General features: G+C 45.4%; 1 protein-coding gene and 2 long non-coding RNA genes across 13 annotated transcripts in view; 1 reads left to right on the top strand and 2 right to left on the bottom strand.

Moving 5' to 3' along the window:
* Positions 1–1,048: 1,048 nt before the first annotated feature.
* LOC145511243 (uncharacterized) lies at positions 1,049–16,654 on the bottom strand. The gene is made up of 4 exons (XR_014057690.1): positions 16,534–16,654; positions 9,112–9,285; positions 3,200–6,843; positions 1,049–1,612 (listed from the first exon to the last, which is right to left on the bottom strand). It is a non-coding gene; the product is annotated as an uncharacterized LOC145511243 (long non-coding RNA).
* On the bottom strand, positions 12,584–16,459 carry LOC145511244 (uncharacterized). Its single transcript, XR_014057691.1, has 4 exons — positions 16,232–16,459; positions 15,740–15,888; positions 14,160–14,223; positions 12,584–13,115 (listed from the first exon to the last, which is right to left on the bottom strand). It is a non-coding gene; the product is annotated as an uncharacterized LOC145511244 (long non-coding RNA).
* Positions 16,655–22,582: 5,928 nt separating the features above from the next.
* Positions 22,583–25,901, top strand: part of TRAPPC9 (trafficking protein particle complex subunit 9) — a 390,153-nt gene continuing 386,834 nt past the window's right edge. For all 11 annotated transcript variants that reach the window (XR_014057689.1, XR_014057688.1, XR_014057687.1 and 8 more), the window contains exon 1: positions 22,583–22,691. The gene's annotated coding sequence lies outside the window, so the exon portion shown is untranslated. The remainder of the gene's footprint in view (positions 22,692–25,901) is intronic.

Below are 25,901 nucleotides of genomic sequence, written 5' to 3'. Positions count from 1 at the left end.
TCTGCCTGCAATACAGGAGACCTGGGTTCAATCCCTGGGTGGGGAAGATCCCCTGGAGAAGGGAATGGCTACCCATTCCAGTATTCTTGCCTGGAGAATTCCATGGATAGAGGAACCTGGCGGGCTACAGTCCATGCGGTTGCGAAGTCGGACACGACTGAGCACACACACACATACACACACACACACAAGTAGAGATCAGGGAAAAAACAGCTTTTAAAGCTGAAACTATTTCTTTCAATCAACAATCGTGAAAAATCCTAGGGCCACAGTGCCTGAGAACATTCTTCTTTGAGTTACTAAATTGATCCACCCAGGGCTGCCTTCAGAAACCATCTCCTCCCATCTTATGAAATGAACTACATGCCTTTTAGTGAGAAAGCCTTCAACATCGAGACAGAAGAACACAGGGTCCAGGCTTAGCTATGAATTTTCTGTAGAAATAACACTTTTTTGAGTGCTCTCTCTTGAATCTCTATTGAAGATATTGACTGAAGAAGATTTATTTCAGTAGTGGAAAAATAAGAGCATAAATTCGCCCAGACCCAGGCTTCGGAGAGCTGCCCCTGGCTGCTCCAGGAGGATGCAGGGCTGTCTGGGTATCAGCAGGTGCCTCTGGATAGAAGTGGATGTGCCTGCTGCATGTCTACTAGTTCTTCCTTACACGATGTGATCGACTGAACCATGACCTCCAGAGATACTGTTGCCTGATCCTGGGAACCTGTAACTACATGAGCTTGTGTGGTAAAGGGGAACACTCACTGCAGATTAAATCAGGCTTGCTCGTCAACTGATATTAACATAGGGAGATTATCTTATATTAACCATGTGCCCAATGTAATCACAAGGGTCTTTAAAGGCAGAAGGAGGACTCAAGAGGCAGACCTCAGAGGGTTCAATTCAGTTCCACTCATTGTAGTCAAACAAATATTGTGATAAAGTGAGTCACACGAATTTTTTGGTTTCCCAGTGCATATAAAAATTATGTTTATACTGTAAAAGCCTATTAAGTGTACAGTAGTATTATGTCAAAAAGGGTACATATCTCAGTTTAGAAATGCTTTATTGCTAAAAAGTGCTAAATATCATTCGAGTCTTCAGCAAGTCATAATCTTTTTTGCTGGTGCTGCTGACTGATCGTGGTGCTGGTGGCTGAAGGTTGGGGTTCCTGTGACCATTTCTTCCAATAAGACAACAGAGAAGTTTACTGCACTGATTAACTCTTCCTTTCACAAACAAGTTCTCTCAACGCTGCTTGAAGACTTTTACCCATAGTAGAGGTTCTTTCAAAATTGGAGCCAGTCCTCTCAAACCCTGCCACTGATTTATCAACTAGGTTTATGTCATATTCTAAATTCTTTCTTATCATTTCAGTACCTCACTAAGTTTACCGTCTTATATGGGAGCGGTTTGTGGTGCCCCAAAGCAATTACGGTAGTAACACCAAAGATCACTGATTGCAGGTCATCATAACGAATATAATAATAATGGAAAAGCTCAAAATATTTTGAGAATTACCGAAATGTGACACAGAGATACAAAGTGAGAAAATGCTGTTGGAAAAATGGTGCCAATACACTTGCTCTATGCAGAGTTGCCACAAACCTTCAATCTGTTAAAAAAAAAAAAGCAACATTTGCAAAGCATAATAAAGAGAAGCACACACACAAAAAGAAGTATGCCTGTCATCAAGATCATAGATACAAGTAGAATGGTGTGTGCCAGCTGTGATGACCTTGAGGGGTGGGATTAGGGGGAGGGGATATATATATAATTATGACTGATTCAATGGACATGAGTTTGCGCAAACTCCTGGAGATAGTGAAGGACAGGGAAGCCTGGAGTACTGCAGTCCATGGTGTCACAAAGAGTCGGACAAGACTTAGCAACTGAACAACAGCAAATGATTGATTCACGTTGTTGTATGGCAAAAACCAACACAACAGTGTAAAGCAATTATCCTCCAAAAAAAAAAAATGGTGTTTGCCAGGGGGAGGAGGAGTGGGAAGTTATTATTTAATGAGTATGGAGTTTCAGTGTTACAAGATGAAAAGAGATTGGGAGGTGGATGGTGGTGATGGCTGTACAACACTGAATATACCTAGTGCCTCTGAGCTGCACATTTAGAAATGGTTATATACTAAAATCTACTGACCTGCACACTTTAAAATGGTGCATTTTATTTATTTTTTTGCTGTCCTCCACCGCATGTGGGATCTTAAGTTTCTAACTAGGGGCTGAGCCCCCTTTAATGGAAGTATGGTGTCCCAACCACTTGATCACCAGGAAAGTCCCACTACATTTTATTTATGTGAATCATATCTCAATTTTCTTTTCTTAAAAAAAAGGGGGTCTGAGACAACAATCCCTTTTTCCTGTCTCTGGGTTTACTATATAAGGATGTGATGCTTGGTGTTGCTACAGCCATCTTGCAACCACGAGGGACACTGGTCGTGCAGACAGAAGCCAAGCACAAAAATGAGAGGCCCCTGAAATACTGACCTACACTCGACTTATGTAATGTGATGTAGTGGAGGTCCTGACTGTCAAAGCTGGTTGTAGGCTTTTCTGTTCCTTATAGCAGAGAGGATCCCTCCACAGAGTCCTCAGCACACCATACACCATCAGGGGTCTCTCCTACCTGACGTGCAAGTCTCACTGCCAGGGGCTGGGAGGAAGCAATGTGCTCTCCTTGTTTTGCTCCTGCTGTGTCTCCTCTGTTGTTCCTCTTCCATCCAAACCCTTCACCCACCTTGAAGCCAACATTGCTTTCTTGGTTGGCCCTTCTGGCCTCTCTATGAGCCTCTGTTAAGCCCCAGGAATAGAGTTGACTAAGTGTCCCTCTTCCCTTTCTTCGGAGCATGGCCTGGGCCTGATTTATTAGGCCTCCTTGCAGAGACTAGCACAGGCCCTGGCACTTAACTTGTCCCCAGAAATTGCTTATTAAGAGTCTTAGTCAACGTGCACGTGAGGAGATGAAATCAGCCTTGTCAGCAGGTGGGAGAAGTTTGAGCTGGAGCACATACTCCTCAGGCGCTAAGGGATTTTATCTCCACGCTGCCCCCGAGTTCACAGAAGAAGCAGGGAGGCTCAGACTCAGTGGAGCCTTGAGCCCAAGGTACACAGCTGCTAGTGGGCAAACTGGGTTCAGACACAGTTCTTGCTGACTCTGAGCTCTGCAAAATGAAAATGACAGTACCTGCTACACCGTGTGCATTCGTCCCTCCGTGCCAAGCTCTGCTGTCCCTCTTCTGTTCTCCTGACAGTGCAATGAGGCCGTGGTGTCCTCGACTCTGTCGTACAGACCAGGAAACTGGGTCCCAAGAGAGTCAAAGTCGTCCAGCAGGTAGGTGGCAGTGCCCAGCACTGGAGGCTGGTCGGGGCTCCAGAACCCCTGCCGTCCCCACCTGAAGGGTCCTGGCTCAGGACCTGGAACCTTCAGAGCCTGAGTGGGGGCTGGCCACCAAGCCATGTGACGGGGGTGAGTTGTTGGCCAGTCCTATCGTCTGGCCTCGCTGAGGGTTCTGGGGTGACTCGTGTTAACCTTACTGTTTGCTAACTGTAGGCTGACATGACCTCTCTGGTCTTTGAAACCCGACAGACCTGGGCTCTGCCTCTAACCAGCTCTGGGGCGGGCCCTGGACACACTGCTTTGGGTCTCCGGGCGCAGCCTCCTGGAGGTGAGGGTGATGGGTACACACAGGGTGCTGCAAGGGTCAGGAGTCAACAGGGACAGCCCCAAACCAGCTCCCTGATGGTGGCTGTCATCTTGTCACAGAATCTCTTCCTCCCCTCAGGGCTGGTGTCTGCTTATTCCCTGTGCTGGGCTGGACAATGGTCCCCAAAGATGCCCCAACCCCCCCCCAGAATCTGCAAATATGCTATTTTACACAACAAAAGGGACTTTGCAGAGGTGATAAAGTTATAGACCCATGGGTTGGGGAGATTATCCAGGATTATCCAGATGGGCCCATTGTAATCATGCTGAGCCCTTAAAAGAGGAAGAGGAAGGCAGAGAGTGTCAGAGAATTAGGAGGACAGAAAAGAGGCAGACGCTCACAAGAGGGAGACTGAACCAGGCACTGCTGGCTTTGTTGATGGAGGAAGGCAGCCTCGGGCCTGGCCGACAGCCAGCAAGGAAACGAGGCCTCAGTCCTACCATCGCGAGGACTGGATTCTGCCAACAACCTGAATGAGCCAGGAAAGTGGATTCCGCCTCAGAACCTACTGGACTTCCAACTACTGTGAACTGCAAGCTAATACATCCATTCTGTTTTAAGCCTGTGAACGTGTGGTCATTCGTTATGGCAGCAATAGAAAATGACGCTCTCCTCCACCTCGTTTTCCACTGGGGATGAGGGTTGTTGCTCATCTCGGCCATAAGTTGATTCACAGCATGGGGCTCCCAGCCCTGCTGTCCTGGATCAGCGTGCATGCTCACTTTCCATGGTCTCCAGCTGGAAGGCAGGCCAGCAGGACCATGGAGCCCTGCAGAGGCCAGGCTCCCTTGGCTTTGTGCCGAAAACAAAGCTCTAGATATGAGTGTACTTAAAAAAAAAAAGCCAAGTGCTGACCCACTTTTTCCTGACTGCTCTGGCTTAGACAGTTCCCTCTAAAAGGAAACTCACTTCCAGTACACACTGTTCCCAGGACTGACATCACCCACCTCAGCTGGGAGGAGCAGCAATACTAAAGAGAGCTCTCAGGGGCTGGCGTCCAACATCTGATAATGTAGCAAAGTCCTGCAAAAAGCTGTTGCTTTTTTTTTTTTAAACTGCATCAGCCTGGCAACGGCAGGGCTGGGAGTTTGGCCTAAGTTAGACTCTCCAGCAAAGAGAAATGCGTGTGGTGTTTGAGCCCCAGCGCTCTAGCTCTCCTGCACAAACCCCTGGGAGACCACAACTGTGGTCTGCCCTGGCCTCCAGCAGAGGTGACCACCCTTGCCAACTGGCAGGGGGCTGCTTTGATGGTAGACAGCCTCCTCTGGGAGACTGAGCCTTCCCAGTGACCACACGTCTCTGAGCAGGTTCTGGGTTCTGTCCAGGGTGGCTCCTCTGGTCACCTGTCAGAGGCTGGCACTGGTGCTGGGATCCAGAGATGCACCAGGTAAGGTCAGGGAGAGGATGTGGACTTTGCAGTTGGCTGGCCCTCTGCTCGCTACCTGGGGACCTGACAGTGACCCTCAGGTGCCCCATTTGTAAAATGGGACTTGTGTTAGTTTCTTAAGTTTAACAAATTACCACAAACTTGGTTGCTTAAACAACATGTTTTTGCTCTTAAAGTTCTGGAGGACAGAAGTCCGGAAATCAGAGTGTTGACAGGGCTGCGCTCCTCCAGGAGGTTCTAAGAGAGAGTCATTCCTTGCTTTCTCCCACTTTTACAAGTGCCTGCATTCCTTGGCTCACAGCCCTTTCCTCCATCTTCAAGGCCAACAGGATCCTCTCTCTGACCTCTGTTTTCATCATCACAGCTTCTGTGACTCTGACCCTCCCAGCTCCTTTTATAATGACCCTTGTGATTCCATCGGGCCCATGTTGTCTAGTCTCCATCACAAGATTCTTAATTGAAGGACATCTGCAGAGCCCCTTCAGCTGTATAAAGCCACCTGCTCAGGAATTCTGGGAATTATGGTGTTGACATTTCTGATACCACTGTGCTGCCTGCCACAGGGATGATAACGCACATTTTGAAGGTTGTTGGGGGGCGGTTCATGACACATGGTCTATTAATCTGCTGGGGTACCTTTTCTTATTCCCCATTCACAAATGGGAAGATCCCACTCTGAGTCTGGACCCCATGCCCTGGTTCTGTTAGGGGAAGCACGCTGATTGAAACTGCCCACCCTGGCCAGGCACCATAGTAACCATTTGCGTGAGTTGTTTTACAACAGGAAGTCCTGCTAAGGAACACAGAACTAACAAGCCACCACCAACCAGAAGAGTTCAGGAAAGGTCAAAAGGAGACAACACATGTCCGACCACCTCCCAGAATCCTTCTCTCTGGCATCCATCTTGGCTGAACAAGGCTGCACCACCAGGAAGGACTCTGAGTCAGAATGATTGGCTAAAGACAACCCGGAAACTAATCCCATCACCATAAAACCCGAGACTGCAAGCCATGTGGCAGAGTTGTTCTCCTGGGTTCCCTTACCCTACTGCTCTTCACCAGGTACCCTTTCTCAATAAAATCTCTTGCTTTGTCAGCACATGTGTCTCCTCAGACAATTCATTTCCAAGTGTTAGACAAGAGCCCAGTTTCAGGCCCTGGAAGGGGTCCCTCTTCCTGCAACAGTTCTGTGTCCCGTCATACCTGACATGGTGAACGGTTAATGCCTGTTCCCCTCCTGGGCTTTAAGTCCCACCCTTCATCCAACCTGTCTTGTTTCTTCTGTCTCTGATCAAAAGAATTGTTTATCTTGTTTTTTTGTGCACTATTATTTTTGTTCAGTCACTAAGTCATGTCTGACTCTTTGCAACCCCATGGACTGCAGCTGGCCAGCCTTCCCTGTCCTTCACTATCTCCCGGAGTTTGCTCAAACTCATGTCCATTGAATTGGTGACGCCATCCAAGCATCTCATTCTCTATTGTCCCCTTCTCCTTCTGCCCTCAATCTTTCCTGGTATCAAGGTCTTTTCCAAAGAGTTTTCTCTTTGCATCAGGTGGCCTAAGTATTGGAGCTTCAGCCTCAGTCCTTCCAATGAATATTCCGGTTTGATTTCCTTTGGGATTGCCTCGTTTGATCTCCTTGCTGTCCAAGGGACTCTCAAGAGTCTTCTCCAGCACCACAGTTCGAAAGCATCAATTCTTCATTGCTCAGCCTTCTTTATGGTCCAACTCTCACATCTGTACATGGAAAAACCATAGCTTTGACTTTACAGACCTTTGTTGGCAAAGTGATGTCTCTGCTTTTTAATGCACTGTGCACTATTTTATATATATAAAATAGCAAACATATATATAACTTAAAAAATTAAAAATAGAAATTATTGTCCCTGTCCAGGTGCCAAATATATATATATATATATGCCCAAGCCTATAGGCTCTAAGAATTACAGTATTTTGTTTTTCATTGATTTATCATTAAAGTTACTATTGGTACACAATTGACTAAAACCTTATAAATGTTAAAGTTGATAACTATTAAATTAATATAAAGGTAAATTTTATTGGAAATCTTATCAAAATAAATATTTTTAAGTTATTTCATGAACCTACAAATATTTATTGTTGCTTGAATGGGAGAGGTTAGGCACCAATCATATCTCTAGTTTTATCTTTTGTATGTAAGTGTGAACTTTGTTCACGTAAATGTAGATGGGAATAGAGAAAATTGTTATAGCAGTGTCTCTCAATTCTCCACACTTTTGTAACAAAAATCGGGTGGTGATATAAGATGAAAAATCATTTTGAGTGATTTTCAGCTAGCAACTCAGCTTTGATTTTGCTGAAAGAAAATAACTGAAACTATTAATTTGCAAAATGATTTGTTACCAGTAGTTAGAATCATTCATGTTCTTAATTTCTGGAAAGTGAAAGTGAAAGTCACTAAGTCCTGTCCAATTCTTTGTGACCCCATGGACTATACAGTCCATGGAATTCTCCAGGGCAGAATACTGGAGTGGGTAGCCTTTCCCTTCTCCAGGGGATCTTCCCGACCCAGGAATTGAACCCAGGTCTCGCTCATTACAGGCAGATTCTTTAGCAGCTGAGACATAAAGGAAGCCCAAGAATACTGGAGTGAGTAGCCTATCCCTTCTCCAGCAGATCCGCCCAACCCAGGAATTGAACAAGGGTCTCCTGCATTGAAGGTGGATTCTTTCCCAACTGAGCTATCAGGGAAGCCCAAAATTTATTTGGATACAAGATGTAGGGGAGGTCTAATTCCAGGGCAGTAATACCAAGAATTAGCAAATGACTCTTAAATATACTTGTTCCTGTTTTAGCTTAGAGGCACTTCGGTCAACCCAACATGCTCTGAAGAGGCTGGGAAAATGGAATTATTATTAATTTCAGTTTGCTTCTGCCAAGTTAAAAAAAATTAGTAAAAGTATACAATATCCAATGATATTTAGGGAAACATCAATGAAAATAATTGTCTTATGAGTCTAACAGTCAAGAAAATTTTCTTAAAGTAAAAGTACGTATACCTAAAGGTAACATTGATCTGTCAGAAGCAAAATGAAATCTTTTTGTTTCAAAAGGAAACTTTTGATCTCTTCTTCCCTCATTGAAATCATATAAAATATGCAACCGAGTTACAGACTGAGCTGCAGGAAATTGAAAATACTCATGAATCCTTTCTCATTTCCAAGAATGGTAAAAACGGAGAAGCTTCATAGAAGGCTGGTTTTCCCCAGCATGCTTTTTTACATATCATAAGAATTCTAATTGTAAGGAAAAATTGTCCAGAACTTAGAAATCAGGCAGGGAGATGACTGTGTCCTGCTGAGTATTTTGCAGGGCTACTGTGGTGGTGTAATGTGGGGCTTTTATAAAGTTGTAAGGGTGGGTGTTATATTTTAGAAAATTGATAATGATGCAAGATTCTTGAGCTATAGCAAAGCAAATGAATGCTGTCTTTTTTTTTTTTTTTTTGAGTTCTACCAGTTTATTGCTACCAACCCATCTTCCTCCACCCTCATGGACGCGTGCTCAGTCATGTAACCCCATGGACTGCAGCCCACCAGGCTCCTCTGTCCATGGACTTTTCCAGGCAAGAATACTGGAGTGGGTTGCCATTTCCTTCTCCATGAATGCTGTCTTATAGAGATGCAAATGAGAAGATTACAATCCAAGCCTCACAGTTTTATTTGTATTCATTTTACAGTCTTATCCCTGTATTATTTCTTTCAGAGAATAATACATTCACTTCTCTCTCATATCCTTTCTTTTGGAAATGGTTTTATTAGCCTGCTGTTTCCTTTATTAAGGAGTTAAGTTTGCTGTGGGCTCATTTTATATATTTGTTATCAATTTTATTGAATACATTATTGCATACCTAAAATGTATCCATTTTAAGCATAGAATTCAGCGAGGTTTGATAAATGTATATACCCATATAACCATGCCATAAAGTATCAAGCCAACCACCATCAACCCAAAGTCCCTTACCTCTTCCCAGTCAGCTCCAGTCTGGGGCCCAGGCAACACTTGCTTAGATCTGCCTTTTCTAGAGTCGCATATAAATGAAGTCATTTACTCTTCTACATCAAACTTTGTTACCATCACATCTAGGGGAGTATCACAGCTGGTTCCTATTCAGTGTCCTGTGGTATTCCAGGTTTCCTGTTGAGGAAATTTGGCTCTTTGTAAGAATTAGGAATGAACTGCTGTAAACACTCACAGACATATATTTCTGCTCCTCTTCCTAAGAGGGGAATTGCTGGGTTATACATTGCATGGACATGTGGAGTGGAAAATGCCAAACCTTATTCCAATGCATTTATCCCATGTGATGCTCCCATTAAGTCTTCTGTTGTGTGGAGGACCCCAGTGGAGAACCTGGAATGGGAGGGAGATCTTTTCCTGTCCTTTCCGTGTGCACACATGGGTGGGGAGCCCAGGAGCTCACTCACAGCTTTGTGGGTTAGCGGCCCCCACCCAGCTCTCTCCTTTCCAGTCTCTGTCTCTTCAGCCCAGTAAACCTGCTGGTCTTTGAGTGACCACTCCCCATGCCACGGACCAGACCTGGGCTCCTGACACAAAGCCCAAGTGGTTGCAGAGCTGACATCACTTGCTTCTCTTCTGTCAGGACACAGTCCTGAGCTGGCTGTGGTCCAACGTCTGGAATCTGTTTTCATCTTCCTCCCAGTTTTGTAGTTGTTCACAGTGGGATGGTCAGTATGGATGCTGTTCTTCTCCCTATGTATGTTATTCACCGTTTGAACATTATACTTTTATATAATTTTAAGGTAGATATAGTTAAAGGCATGGATGGGGCTTTGTCATGAAATGCGTGGGTGAAGTTAATATCTATTTTGATATTATCTGCAGTTTCTCCCTTGGCTCTTACAGACATTCCCTTAGGTGGGTTAGGAGATTCTATGCTTCACTGCAGATGGACTCTAAGGTGAATCAGTTTTTGGTTTTTTCTTTAAGTTTTATTTCATGTGGACCATTTAAAAAGTCTTTACTGAATCTGTTACAATATTGCTTCTGTTTTATGTTTTGGTTTTTTGGCTTCAAGGCATGTGGGATCTAAGATCTCTGACCGGCGATCAAACCCACACCCCTTGCATTGGAAGGTAAAGTCTTAACCACTGGACCATCAAGAGAAGTCCCTCAAGTGGATCAATTTTAGGAAAGACTGCGTGTGGACACTGGGATTTTTGATGGAGAAACTGAGTTCCCTAAAGCAATGAAACAGTGCATACAGTTCTTAGAATAGTGTCTGTCATATGTTGAGGGCTTAATAAAAGATAACAGTTTTATGGACTCTGAGGGAGAAGGTGAGGGTGGGACGTTCTGAGAGAATAGCACTGAAACATGTATATTATCATAAGTGAAACAGAACACCATTCCAGGTTCGATGCATGAGACAAATGCTCAGGGCTGGGGCAATGGGATGACCCAGAGGGATGGGATGGGGAGGGAGGTGAGAGGGGGGTTCAGGATGGGGAACACAGGTAAACCCATGGCTGATTCATGTCAATGTATGGCAAAAACCACTACAATATTGTAAAGTAATTAGCCCCCAACTAAATAAATACATTTATTAAAAAAAAAAAAAAGATAACAGTTATTAGGACAATACAATAAAGGAGGTGAGTTTACACTGAAGTCTGCCTCCTTCATAGTAGCTACTTGATCCCTTGAGGTCCCTGGGATCGTTATGTTATCCTTGCCAGTGCAGGGTTCTGACTGTGAGTGGGTCAGATAGGTGAATAGGGTAGAAAGTCTTAGGACAGAGCGATGCAGAGGGGGGGTTGAGGAAGCTCCAAGGACACAGGAACTCACTGTGCTTGGGGAGTTGGGTAGCTTTGTAGAGGATGAAGGACTGAAATGCAGATTCGAAGAGTGAGCAGAAATTTGCCAGATGGGCATGGTAGGGGAGAGAAGGGAAGAGTGTCTGCAAAGTCGGAGGCATGGAAAGAATGAGGCTCAGACCATTATACAGAGTGAAGTAAGCCAGAAAGAAAAACAACAATACAGTATACTAATGCATATATATGGAATTTGAAAGATGGTAACGATAACCCTATATGCGAGACAGAATAAGAGACACAGATGCATAGAAAGTCTTATGGACTCTGAGGGAGAAGGTGAGGGTGGGACGTTCTGGGAGAATAGCATTGAAACATATATATTATCATATGTGAAACAGAACACCATTCCATGTTTGATGCATGAGACAAATGCTCAGGACTGGGGCAATGGGATGACCCAGAGGGATGGGATGGGGAGGGAGGTGGGAGGGGGGTCCGGGAAGGGGAACACATGTAAACCCATGGCTGATTCATGTCAATGTATGGCAAAAACTACTACAATATTGTAAAGTAATTAGCCCCCAACTAAAATAAAAAAAAAAAGAATGAGGCTCAGAAACGGCAGCAGTTCAGCCAGGATCAACCACAGCAAGAGTGGGGTGACAGCAGCAGGGGAGGCTGGACTGGCAGGCAGGGGGCAATTTTTAAAACAACTTCGTTGAGCTGTAAGTCACAGGGCACATAGCTCACCCATTTGAAGAGTACAAAGCATTGGCCTTTAGTATGTTCCCAGTTGCCTGCAATTTTTGAAGCAAATTTTGAAGCTGTAGGAAGCAATTTTTGAAGCCCTTGTACGTCCTATTGAAAGTGGCCTTCTTGGGGCATCCTGAAGTGTCTTTTGGCAGTTGTGTGGGTGCATGAAGTCTAGGGAAAGCTGGAGCAGCGGTGGGTCCAGGCAGAAAAAACAGGCAGCAGTCCTTGTGCCGGGCAAGGCCGAGCTCCATCAGGTTTCCTGTGGCTTGTGAGGGAGGCAGAGGAGGACCCCTGCAGAGCCCCCCACCACAGACAACAGCTCCTATAACCTGGGGCCATGTCTTAATCGTCAAAGCAAAGGGAACCATGAAATGCCTGAGTGTGGCCCTGGACCAGGCTGAGGCTCCCAGAAGCCCTGCCTTCCTCACATACCACAAAGAGGCCAAGTGGCCACAGCTGATTTGAGAAGTGCACTGAAATGAACACTTTTTAAGAAGTCCTTAGCTTTCTAGTCAGAGGTGGTACTTTTTTAAATGGAGGAGAAAGAGTCTCCAGTTTAATGTCAGGAGTGGAAGACAGATAGCTCAGAGATCCACAGAGGCTGATTTTTACCAAGCAGCTTGTGTGGAATAGTTTTTTTTGAGCTGCCCCAGTGATGGGATGGAAGGATGAGAGGAAACAGGTTTGCATGAACGTACTGGCTGTTCTTCCCCTTCCCCAGCCATAGGCGTAGCTGCCTTCCAAACCTGGCAGTGTTTTCACAAACACTCATCACAAGGCCACACCTCCAATGTTCTCATTCAGTACCTTTGAGTCAGGCCAGGAAATCATGGTGCATTTTTAACTGCTTGGACTTTTTTGGGAACTCTCTGTGTGATGATTTTTAAACAACTGCAAACTTAATCTTCAAGTACAGTATACATACTTTATTTTCCTAAACTGTTTTACAGTCTGTGGCTGCCGAACACCCTTAGCTTAGTGTGGATTTTCCACAAACAAGGGCCTTCTGTTGTAGTTCACCACACAGCAATCCAAACCGGGAAATTAGTACATTATTACCACCTGATCCTCAGGCTCCACTCAGGTTTCACTAGCTTTTTCAGTTTGTTTTTTTTTTTAAAGCAAAATGATGAAGTCCAGGGTCACAAGTGACTTTTAGTTGTCCTGTCTTGTCAGTCTTCTTTAATCTGGAACAGTTCCTCAGTCTTTCCGTGATTCGCATGAACTGGACACCTGCTTTTGAAGACTGTAGACCAGTTACATTGTAACATGCCCCGAATTTTGGTTTCTTTCTTGTTTCTTAACAATTAAATCCCAGTTAGGCATCTTTGGCAGGAAAATCACAGAACTGGTGCTTTGTCCTCTTGGTTACTTCCTATCAGGTGGGGGCGTGATGTAGATATGTCCGGTTACCATGGACTCAGTTTGGTCCAAATCCTTTAAAAAAAAAAATTTTAGATATAATATTGAGATATAACACTGTATAAATTTAAGGTGCACAACAAGTTGATTTGATACATTTCTATGTAAACAGATGAAGGTGTTAGCTAACACCTTCATCATTTCTTTCTGGTGGTGAGCGCATTTAAGATCTGGTCTCTTGGGAATTTTGAGTATTGTTCACTATAGTTCAGTTCAGTCGCTCAGTCGTGTCTGACTCTTTGCCATCCCATGGACTGCAGCATGCCAGGCCTCCCTGTCCAACACCAACTTCTGGAGTTTACCCAAACTCATGTCCATTGAATTGGTGATGCCATCCAACCATCTCATCCTGTCGTCCCCTTCTCCTCCTGCCTTCAATCTTTCCCAGCATCTTTTCAAATGAGTCAGCTCTTCGCATCAGGTGGCCAAAGTATTGGAGTTTCAGCTTCAACATCAGTCCTTCCAATGAACACTCAGGACTGATCTCCTTTAGGATGGACTGGTTGGATCACCTTGCAGTCCGAGGGATTCTCAAGAGTCTTCTCCAACACCACAGTTCAAAATCATCAATTCTTCGGCGCTCAGTTTTCTTTATAGTCCAACTCTCACATCCATACATGACTACTGGAAAAACCATATTCTTGACTAGACGGACCTTTGTCGGCAAAGTAATGTCTCTGTTTTTTAATACGCTGTCTAGGTTGGTCATAACTTTTCTTCCAAGGAGTAAGCATCTTTTAATTTCATGGCTGCAATCACCATCTGCAGTGATTTTGGAGCCCCCCCAAATAAAGTCTCTCACTGTTTCCATTGCTTCCCCATCTGTTTGCCATGAGGTGATGGGACCAGATGCTGTGATCTTAGTTTTCTGGATGTTGAGCTTTAAGCCAACTTTTTCACTCTCCTCTTTCACTTTCATCAAGAGGCTCTTTAGTTCTTCTTCACTTTTCTGCCATAAGGGTGGTGTCATCTGCATATCTGATTTATATTTCTCCCCACTTACTCATCTTCTAACTGAAAGTTTTGTACCCTTTGGCCAAATCTCTCCTTTTCTCATACCTGCCAGCCCCTGCTAACCACTATTCTATTTTGCTTTTTGGGGGGTGATCTGAATCTTCTTTCTCTGTTTTAGCAAAAGAAGGAAAGAAATGACAAAAGTATGGGTAATTAAGATTTTAAAAAACCCTTCTACTTAATTAGTTATTTGAATTATCTGATTTATGTTATTTGAATAATTCAAGTAAATCCTGTATTGAGTTGGCAGATACTGTCTGGGTCTTTCCTTTTAAAAATTAGCTTTAATAGTGTAATATTTGACACACAAACGATATAAAGAATAACATAACTCGAACTGTAGTAACTTGATATGTAATATACAACATATATTTCCAATTGAATTATTTATTACTTTATATGTAGCATATAAAGCATGCTAAGTCACTTCAGTCGTGTCCGACTCTGTGCGACCCCATAGACGGCAGCCCACCAGGCTCCCCCGTCCCTGGGATTCTCCAGGCAAGAATACTGGAGTGGGTTGCCATTTCCTTCTCCAGTGCATGAGAGGGAAAAGTGAAAGTGAAGTTGCTCAGTCATGTCCGATTCTTAGCAACCCCATGGACTGTAGCCTACCAGGCTCCTCCATCCATGGGATTTTCCAGGCAAGAGTACTGGAGTGGGGTGCCATTGCCTTCTCCATATAAAGCATATTATACAGTAAGTTGAAGTCTCAAGAATTGTCACTGCCAATTCTTTCTTGTAAATTCCTTCCTAACTTCAGTCTATGCTGAATTTGTCCAGGACTGACTGACCCAGGCTCACCCTGACAAAGTGACAAAAACTCAGGTCTTGGAGGCAATTGTTGAGGCCATCTTCAACAATTCAACAATTCAGACCAGATACAAATGTTTGTTTTCCTAAAGTAGCTGCTTAGCTTGTTCCGGCATCTGGTGGTCAAACATGGGATTGCAGCTACTCATGTTACCCTTCTCGAGATTTTTCTTTTCCTTTTCGAATATTTTTTCCTGTTTAAACTTAATTTTGAAATGTAAAATCCAATTTTTTAAAGTTGGATATACTAAAACTTATATTTACTTGTTTTCTGTCTCTGTAAGTAGCCACCATGCACCAATGAGAACTCTCTTTTAAGTACTGGCTGCTCACATTTATAATCTTTCAGTCTTTGATATAGCTTCTTGGGGTATGTGTGTGTGTATGTATGTGCGTTTGGGGATGTTTTTCTTTCATTAATTCTAAAATTTTGTTGCTAATATATAGCAGGCACTGAGATAGATGCTGATAGGAAATAGAATAATCAGAATGGCAAATTAAGCCAGTGCTTCTGATTATACTCTATGAAACAGGAAACCTTTATTAAACTTTAAAGGGAGGAAATCTAACATTTTAAGTAATATTTAGTGACCACCTGTTATCTGTTAGATGAACACATTACTTCTCAGAAAATGTCACAGCACATGTGCATCGTTTAAAATGCAGTAAATAGTAAATTACAATCATTACTAGGCTGTTAGGTAATCATTCTTGAGATACTTGTGGATTTAAATTCACAGGTGCAAGTCTGATGAAGAACAGGGTATTTATGCGATCTTAAAGTATCTTCAAAAGATCCACAAGTTACTTACCTATTACAATAAGAAAAATAGTAACTTTATAGTGGAGAAACTTGACCCACTGCACATTAGCCAAATGTTCAGAGTTAACATCACAAAGACAATCCAACCTCAAGTGCCTTCTGAGGTGATACACTAAGGGCTCATGTCACTTCTGTGGTCTGTTTTGCAAAAAACACATAGCTTGAACCTAATCATGAGAAAACGTTAGACAGACTCAGAATGAGGAACGTTCTACAAAATAACTGGACAATATTCTTCCAACATATTAAAGTCATGAAACACAAAGACTTGAGAAACTGTTTCAGATAAAAGGAAAGTAAAAATGAAAACGGTAACCCAAACAGGTGACAAGTTCGTTGATGACAAAGAACTGGTGTCTTTAAAAATGATTTATTTTTGAAATCAATGTATTTTGAATAATTTTGAAATCAATGTATATATGCTTTTTAAAGGAGGAAAAATATGGCAAAGTTAAAGGAAGAAAAAACATTTATCACCCACACATCTGTCACAGACCAAGGCTGCCTGGGGAGACTGAAAAGAGTGTCATTTCATGGTGCAGGGATGTGCTAGGCGGACGGCATTCTGAACTGAAAGAAACAATACAGAAAAGACAACGAATAGTGGAAAGGCACAGCTTAGGGAAAAATAAGATAGCAGTGGTCTGCTTTGAGGTCAGGAAGCTGGAGCTAGAAAACTGAGGAGATGAATAGGTGGCGGTAGGACTTCGCAGGAGGGGGACCAACACTGGAGGTATTGGAGGTCCGACTCTCCCCCCTCACGCCAGGGTCCGCAGAGCCTACCTAGCACACGGCTCGGGGCTGAAAAAGGAAGTGCACGCGAGGGCCGTTCCCGCCCTGCCGGGTCTCCTCACAGCGAAACCCCCACCTTCACACAGCCGGCCCGCCTCACGCCCTGCCCCCTGGGGGCCGTTGACGCAAACGGGCTCGGTTTCCACGGCAACCAGAGACGGGCCTCCGTCTTTCCGCTCGCCCTTGTGCGTCACTTCCGGCCGCTAGCCGCCAGTCCCCGGGGACCTGTGGGGAGGCCCCGATTGGGACAGTCTTCGTTCCTCTGACTGGGACGTCGTGGTGGGGAGTGGCGTTAGCCGAAATGATTTTTCGGTTCTGCGGGTGGAGCCGCGGGGAGGCAGGCGGAGCTTAGTTTCCGCCCCCCAGCCAATCGCTTTCAAATCCGCTCGCTGAGCGCCGCGGGAAAATGGACGTCTAGTCGCCGCCAGGCCTAGAGCCGACGAACTCGCACCGAGGCTGCCGGGGGCGGGATTCCCGCGCTCCGGGGTTTCCGAGCAGCCGGAGGGGCGGGGGCGGGGCATCAGGGGCGGGGCGGGTGAGCGAAGGCGTTGATTGGCCGTTTCGTAGCCTGCGGTGTAGCCGCCTGGACCCTTGCGGCCGGCTTGGGAGTTTCATTCACTCACTCACTGAATGGATAGGTTCACTCGGCCTTCCCTGAGAGGACGCCGAGTCTAAGCTTGTGCTAGTCGCTGGGGGTTCAGAGAGGAGTCGGTCTCCAGGATTCCAGGGTTTGGTTGACAGTCTGCGGCATCCCCTCCTTTCTTCCTGTACCACCTTAATCGCCTCTCTCCACTCAAGCCTGGTATGATGGGCTTGTTGCATGGGGAGGTGCCACCCGGCCTCGCTCAACTCCAGGGACTTTCCCTGAAGGGTCCCCATCCCTAAAGGCAGCCTCTGAGCACTGGAAGGTGTGAGGTGGAGCCCTGGTTAACCGCTCAGTTACTGAGCCACGTCCATTACTTTACATTCACCTCTGAAAAAAATCGCTCAGTCGTGTCTGGCTCTTTGCAACTCCATGGACTGTGCCTGCCAGGTGCTCTGTGTGTGGAATCCAGGCCGAGAGTAGTAGAGTGGGTTGCCATGAAAACAAAATATAGTTATTTTCCGGGGGTGGGTGGGTGAGTGGGAGGTTTGTGAGGTTTAAAATGACCTTTGCTGCTTAGTTTGGGTTGAATCCCAGCTTTGTCCCTGATTAGCCTGTGTGACTCTGGGCCACTGAAGAGGCCTCTGTCCAGCATTGGGTGATACTCAAGTATGGCTAATTCTTTTTTTTAATTGAAGTATAGTTGATTCACAATGCTACGTAAATTACTGCTCTAGAGCCAAGTGATTCAGTTTTATATATATATATATATACACACACACACACAGATTCTTTTTATAAAATATTCTTTTCCATTATGTTTTATAATAGGATATTGAATATAATTCGCTGTGCTATACTGTAGGGCCTTGTTTATCCATTCTGTATGTAAAAGTTTAAGTCTGCTAATGCTCACCTCCCATTCCGTTTCTCCCCCAACCCCCTGCTGTTGTGCTTCACTTAGTATGATAATCTCTGGTTGCATCCCTGTTGCTGAAAAGGGCATTATTTCATTCTTTTTATGCCTGAGTAATATTCCATTGTATATATGTACCATGTCTCCTTTATCCATTCCTTTGTTGATGGATGTTTAGGTTGTTTCCATGTCTTGGCTATGGTGAATAGTGCTGCTATGAGCATGGGGCTGCATGGATCTTTGAATTTTGGTTTTATCTGGATATATGCCCAGGAGTGGGATTGCTGGATCAATCATATGTTAATTCTAGTTTTAGTTTTCTGAGGACCCTCCATACTGTTTTCTACAGTGGCTGCACCATCATACATTCCCATAACAGTGTAGGAGGGTTCCCAAGGCTGGCTAATTCTAAGGTGAAGATTTTAGTAAATCTAAACCAAATTTTTGGCTCCAGATCTACAGCGCCCTCTTAAACTGACATATTAGTAATAAAATTGACTTGTGAATATCCATTGTCTGATTCTTTTGTCTTATTTATCAATCGTTCCACACTCAGAAAGAGGAAAAAGAAGTGTTACTGCTTAGTCTCCACAATAGAACAACTGACCTTATAGGGTTACTGTGAGGTTATGTGAGAAATCTGTACCAAGCACAGTGTACTTTCCCTGCTGGGTAAGTGGTAGCTACCCTGACTGTGTTATTTTGATGGAGTAGATGTGGAAGTCCCGCTCAAGTGGCTGATTGTTCATGGTGCTAAATAAACAAACATCCTCTTTCATGGCCTGGGCCCTAGAAAACCCAGGTGAGACATGGCCCTGTGGGCAAGTATCTGAGTGGACTGCATGGTAGAAGAGAGCCCTACAACATGGAAAGGAGTAAGGAAACCTTTATCATACTGTTGGTGGATCAAAAAACCTGAGAGGTGATGGGCTTTGCCAAAGTAGGATGATCATATCACCTGACCAGAACGCTTTTAGCCAGGGCAACAGCATAGACTGGGATTGTCCTAGGCAAATCAGGATACATGGTCACCCTATCCTAAGGCCATACAAGTAGCACATGAGAGGACTGAAACGGAACTTAGATCTATCCCACTCTGTCTCAAAGTACTTTCTTATACTTGGTTTTATTAATCCTGAGAGTGACCTTAAGAAGTGATCACTCCCATTTTGTAGGTGAAGACATTGAAGTTATATAGTTAGTGAGTAATGGAGTTTGTGCCCTGATCTTTGCTTTTGACTGGTTTCAGAGGTAATTCTCAACTCCGCCAAGCCTCATTGGGCATTGGTCTTCATCTTTGAGACCTTGTGATTGGATTTTTCAGGGAAGCATTTTGTCTTATTGAGCACTTGCCTCATTTGAGAACTTTCTAACAGGGCTCTGTATCATTGCATGAAACTTTCCACCCCCATTAGGACTTCTGTTCCAAAGCCTTTGACTGTGTGGGTCACAACAAACTGTGGGAAATTCTTAAAGAAATGGGCATACCAGACCACCTGACCTGCCTCCTGACAAATCTGTATGCAGGTCAAGAAGCAACATTTAGAACCAAATATGTAATAGTGGACTGGTTCCAAATTGGGAAAGGAGTATGTCAAGGCTGTATATTGTCACCCTGCTTATTTAACTTATATGCAGAGTAGTACATCATGGGAAGTGCCGGGCTAGATGAAGCACAAGCTGGAATCAAGATTGCTGGGAGAAATATCAGTAACCTCAGATATGCAGATGACACCACCCTTATGGCAGAAAGCGAAGAGGAACTAAGAGCCTCTTGATAAAGGTGAAAGAGGAGAGTGAAAAGTTGGCTTAAAACTCAACATTCAAAAAACTAAGATCATGGCATCTGGTCCCATCACTTCATGGCAAATAGATGGGGAAACAGTGGAAACAGTGGCTGACTTTATTTTTGGGGGCTCCAAAATCACTGCAGATGGTGACTGCAGCCATAAAATTAAAAGATGCTTGCTCCTTGGAAGAAAAGTTATGACCAAGCTAGACAGCATATTAAAAAGCAGAGATTACTGTCAACAAAGATCTGTCTAATCAAAGCTGTGGTGTTTCCAGTAGTCATGTATGGATGTGAGAGTTGGACCATCAAGAAAGCTGAGCACCGAAGAATAGATGCTTTTGAACTGTAGTGTTGAAGAAGACTCTTGAGAGTCCCTTGGACTGCAAGGAGATCCAACCAGTCCATCCTAAAGGAAATCAATCCTGAATATTCATTGGAAGGACTGATGCTGAAGCTGAAGCTCCAATACTTTGGCCACCTGATGTGAAGAACTGACTCATTGGAAAAGACCCTGATGCTGGGAAAGATTGAAGGCAGGAGGAGAAGGGGACAACAGAGGATGAGATTGTTGGATGGCATCACCAATTTGATGGACATGAGTTTGAACAAGCTCTGGGAGTTGGTGATGGACAGTGAAGCCTGGCGTGCTGCAGTATATGGGGTTGCAAATAGTCGGACATGACTGAGCGACTGAACTGAAATGAGGACTTCTGTAGAGGGGCTCTGGTGTGGCTGGTGAGGTTGGACTTGATGATTTCAGATGATCTTTCCAATCCAACTTTTAAGAGTCTAAAACTCCTTGAGAGCAGATTTGGTGTATTCCTTAAATTCTCAACGTTCAGAGGAGATGCTCAGGAAATGTTAAAACTGTGTAAGGACTATAACTGCAGAAGCAGGATATACCTGAAACAAGTCTAGGCACCTCCATTTGATGGCTGGGGTGCTGTGGCAAGCCTTTACAGTCTCTGAACTTTGGTTTTCTCATAAAAATGCAGAATAGTTTCCTCCCTCCCTCACAGATTTGATAGGACAATAAAATTAATGTGAGTACATTGAAAACAGAAACACTGTACGAAAATAGCAATGTTTCCTCTTGCCAGCATTCAATCTTGCTTTCCAAATTGCTTCTCTTATCCATTTATAGATAGAATGAGAACAGAGAAGGACTATGGGAAGAGCACAGACAATTGTCAGACAGCCTCAGATTTGAATCCTAAACAGCACCAGCCACTTGTGTGCCAAGTAGAGTGTTCTTTCTTGACCTTAATGTTAAGAATAGCTACCTTACATGGATCTTATGAAGACATTGTGTGCTAAACAGGGATTTTTATTCCTGGCACATAGACCTCCAATAAAGGTTGGCCTCTTTTAATGTCTGTTTTCTGTGTTCTATAACTGTCAACTTGTGCTCTCAGGGCCAAGAAGAAGCCACTCTGGGTAGCTTTATGCAGGGTCCTGGAAACATACTCTCAGCCTCTGGGCGCCTGTGTTGAAAATCTGTCCTGGCTGGTGTGCTGGAAATACACTCCACGGGTTTTGCCCTGAAGATGCGTTCTGTTTATAATTCATTTCCACTCCTTGGGAAACAATTCAATAAAATGCAATTGGTTTTCCACTGGCCCAGGGCAGGGATGAGGGATAGCATATTATTATTTTAAAAAATATATAAATAATAAGTCATAAAACAGCACTGGGCCCACAGCAGAGTCAATAAATGCTTGCTTGGGTAAAGTAAAGTGATGGCTCTGTTTTTCCGTGGCAGCTGTACTGGCTGCACTATTCCTGTCCTTCATTACAGTTTTGTTGTTGTTGTTGTTAACTGAAAAAGAAATATACATGCATACGGTAAAAAATTCCAACAGAGCACAAGGGAAAGTTCTCCCTCATTCTCTTTTCTCTCAACCCTACAACTGTTGACAATTCCTTGTGTATTTTTCAAATATGCTATGCACATTCCAACCTATGTATGTATACTCCTTTTAAAGTTTTGTTTATTTTTTAACCTAGAAGGGTTTAAGTTCTTAAGTGGCTTATGCCCTACCTAGTCAGCTGTGTGCTGGAACTGAAACAGCCGTTCCACACCCGGGGGCTTATTCTGAGCCCTTGACGGGACCCCTAGAGTCGGGAGTGGTTTTCCCAGGACGGGTGGGGACCAGGCACCGGGCCTCGGGTAGTCTGCTCCAGGCTCCGGCTCTGACATCCTCATCCCCGCCCAGCCCCTGTGACCAAGCAGTTAAGTCAGGCCCGGGAGGCACCCTGAGATCGTCTTCCAGACAGTAAAAGGGGAACTTATACTGTCCGCAAGGTAGCTCTAAGCATCGCAACCACGCCTGCTGGTGCTTGATCCCGGGAGCGACTGGAAGCCTGGCTCGGCGCGGGCGCTGGGATCGTGATCCGGTAGGAGCTTTGCTGAGGCGGGGGCTGCAAAGGGCTCCACCCTCGAGCTGAAATTTGAGCTGCGCGCCCTGAGAGCGGGGAAAGGGACGCGGAGGCAGGACTTGGCGCCTCCTTTGGGGTGCGCGGCCCCAAGAGCTAATGTTCTCCTCTCCGTCGCAGCTGCTCCCCTCCCGCCCTTCTCCTTCCGTCTCCCTCCTCTCCCCTTCCTGGCCCCCAGCGACCACCTCGCTCCCCCGGACTTGCCTTCCCCCCTCCCCTCCCTCGCAGGTACCGTGTCACCCCTAAAACCCGGCGCGGGTCCCCAGGCCCGGGACAGGCCCCGCGCATGCGCAGGGGCGGCGCCGGCCCGGCCGCCAGTCGGAAGCTCCAGCTCCGAGCCCGGCGAGCGGCCGCAGAGGCTGCCCGGCCCCGCCGCCCCTCTCGCCGTAGGCGCCTGCTCCGGGCCCAGGGCCCCCAGCCGCGTAAGTGCAAGAAGGGGGTGCCCCTGGGCAGGGGATCGGGCCGGCCTCGGGAGGGCTGTCCGTGGGTCACGGCGCACGCGGGGGGCGCCGGGCAGCGTGTGTCCCGCGGAGGGACTAGACTCCGCCCGCACCTGCCGCGGCCACCTGCCCCGGCCCGGCGGCCCAGCGGCCCGGCCTCCCCAGTCCGCGCCCGCGCCCGTCCCGCCCCGGACCGCACCTGCCGCCTCTCGGGCCCGGCCCGGCCTCCCCTCGGCGGGCGCTGGCCGTCCCCGGCCCCTCCCCGGCCCCTGCCCCCGGCCGGGGGTCTGCGGACGCGGCTGGGACCGCCCGGCTCTCGGTTTCCTCCCGCTCCTCCTTCTCCTCTGGGTTCTGAGTGGCTCAGATCCCGCGCGGCGGCGTCAGGCACCGTCTCCCGCGGTTGAGCTCCCTAAATTGTCAAGTCCAGCTTCTCCCGGCTGAGTCTCGGAAACGCAGAGCCGGTGCCCGCCTGGGTCTCCACCCCCAGTCCGTCTGCCCCGCGCGAACGCCTTTCCACGCGGAGTGTGCTGGTGTCAGGGTGGGATGCTTGTGGACTCCGCTTGTTCTTACAGAGGGATCCCCAGTGCCGAAGGCAGGCTTGGGTTAGTTAAAAATGAGCAGAAGCCTGTGACTTCCTCCGCCTTCTCCTCTGCTCCACCCCACCCAGTTTAAAGGCAACTGGCGATTTTTAAAAGGTAGTTACAGTCTCTTTCTAGTCCGGCCCAGCTAGTGTTACCTAGTATGAAATAACAGCACTAGAGACATGACGCTGGAGAACCAGGAATCTTGCAATCCTTAAAGATCCCTTGGCAAGGTTTTTTTCTTAAATTGTGGGGCTGTCCAGTGGAATAGAGGGAAAAATAATTAAGAAATATTTTATCAAGTAACAGCTTTATCGAGAGAATGCTCACATACGGTTAAGTCCACCCATTTAAATTGTACACTTAAGTGGTTTTCAGTGTATTCCCAGTTGTGCAACCATTATTAATCCAGACCATTTTCATCACTTCAGATAGAAATTCCATACCCGTTGTCAGTCTCCTCTCCTGCACCCGTAACAGCCACAAATTTACTCTCTGTCTCCAAGGAGTTGCATATTTGGGGCATTTCATGTAAATAGAATCATGCAATATGTAGTCTTTTGTGCCTGGCTTCTTTCAACCAGCACAATGTTTCCAGGGTTCACCCATGTTGTAGCAGTGTCAGTACTGTTTAGGGCTGAGCAGTATTCTATTGTATGCATAGACTGCATTTTTTTTATCCATTTATCAGGTGATGGATATCTCTGTTGTTTCCACTTTTTGGCTCTTACGAATAATACTGCCATGAATGTTTGTGTACTACTTTTTGTGTGGACATGTATTTTCAAATCTCTTTGGTATATACCTAGGAGTAGAACTGCTGTTTATATGGTAACTCTATGTTTAACTTTTTGAGGAAATACCAAGTTGAAGAATTATATTCTTTTTAAAATAAATATTTATTTATTGATTTGGCTGCCCTGGGTCTTAGTTGCCACATGTGGAATCCTTGATCTTCATTGCAGCATGATCTTTAGTTACAGTATGGAGCTCTTAGTTCCGGCATGTAGGATCTAGTTCCCCAACCAGGGATCACACCCAGGCTTCCTGGATTGGGAGTGCAGAGTCATAGCTACTGGACCACCGGGGAAGTCCCTGAAGAAATATATTCTTAATGTTTTAATATTCATATTAGATTAGTCTCAGACTAATTGGTGATGGACAGGGAAGCCTGGTGTGCTGCAGTCCGTGGGGTCGCAAAGAGTCAGACATGACTGAGTGACTGAACTGAACTGGAGTCTCAGACACCAGAGCTGGCTCAGTGCCAGGGCTCATTTCATTAGATTCTTTCTCCCTTGAAGAAACTAGTGGAAAAGCATCAACTCTGGAGCCAGTTTCCCACTTACAGATTAGGAGACCTTGAGCAGATGACTGAGCTTGGTTCTTTATCTGTAAGGTTGAAGATAGGAATGCTTGTTTCTCAGATTGTTGTGAACTGTGAATATGATATGATAGATTGTAAAGTGTCTAGTGCAATTCCTATTCCTACCTTACATGAGACAAATTTCTTCCAGTGTTAGTTGTATATTTTGAATCTGGGGCAAAGGTGAACAAGAACTTTGCTGATTCTGAGCTCCTTCAGGGAAAACGTTTGTTGATTTTTATTTTTGCCCAGATAGTATGATGGAAAACTGCTGCCATCTGCTCTCACTATTGTTTTATGAAAGCAAGAATGTTTAGGAGTTCCTTGGTGGCTCAGTGGTTAAGCCTTGGTGCTGTCACTGCCATGGCCCAGGTTCAGTTTTAGGCTGGGGAACTAAGATCCTACAAAGCCGCGTGGCTTGGCCATTTTGGAAAAAAAAAAAAATTGGAACTTTTTTTTTTTTTGGCTGCAGCCCGAGGCAAATGGGATTTTAGTTCCCTAACCAGGGATCAAGGAGAAGGCAATGGCACCCCACTCCAGTACTCTTGCATGGACAATCCCATGGACGGAGGAGTCTGGTAGGCTGCAGTTCATGGGGTTGCTAAGAGTCGGACTGAGCGACTTCACTTTCACTTTTCACTTTCATGGATTGGAGAAGGAAATGGCAACCCACTCCAGTGTTCTTGCCTGGAAAATCCCAGGGATGGGGGAGTCTGATGGGCTGGTCTATGGGGTCGCACAGAGTTGGACGTGACTGAAGCGACTTAGCAGCAGCAACCAGGGGTCAAACCCCCACCCCCTGCCTTGGAAGCGAGGAGTCTTAACTACTGGATCACTAGGGAAGTACCCCCCACTCCCCCCAAAAAAGAATGTTTTAACAGCAAAAAAAATGAGAAAGTTCGTAACTTGAGAATGTGCTTAGTCGCTCAGTCATGTCCGACTGTTTGCGACCCCAAAGACTACAGCCTTCCAGGCTCCTCTGTCCATGGGATTCTCCAGGCAAGAATACTGGAGTGGGTTGCCATTTCCTTCTCCAAACCTAAGAATAAATAACAATAATAGTTAACATTTATAAGACACACACTAAGTTTACTTTAGTTTTATGCAACACTTATACATAATTTGTATTTTTCTCATTTTACTTCAGACCAGAGAAACTGAGCACCTCCTATCCTCAAACTGTGTCTGAGATCCACAAGCCACCTGTCTTCAGACAGATCTGCACCTGTAACTCACATGCTTTTTTGT

Source organism: Giraffa tippelskirchi, chromosome 6 (assembly GCF_054371585.1).
Source record: "Giraffa tippelskirchi isolate mGirTip1 chromosome 6, T2T-mGirTip1v1.2.pri, whole genome shotgun sequence".
Taxonomy (NCBI): Eukaryota; Metazoa; Chordata; class Mammalia; order Artiodactyla; family Giraffidae; genus Giraffa; species Giraffa tippelskirchi.
Note: the sequence above shows the minus strand (reverse complement) of the source record. Positions and strands in the feature narration are given on the sequence as shown.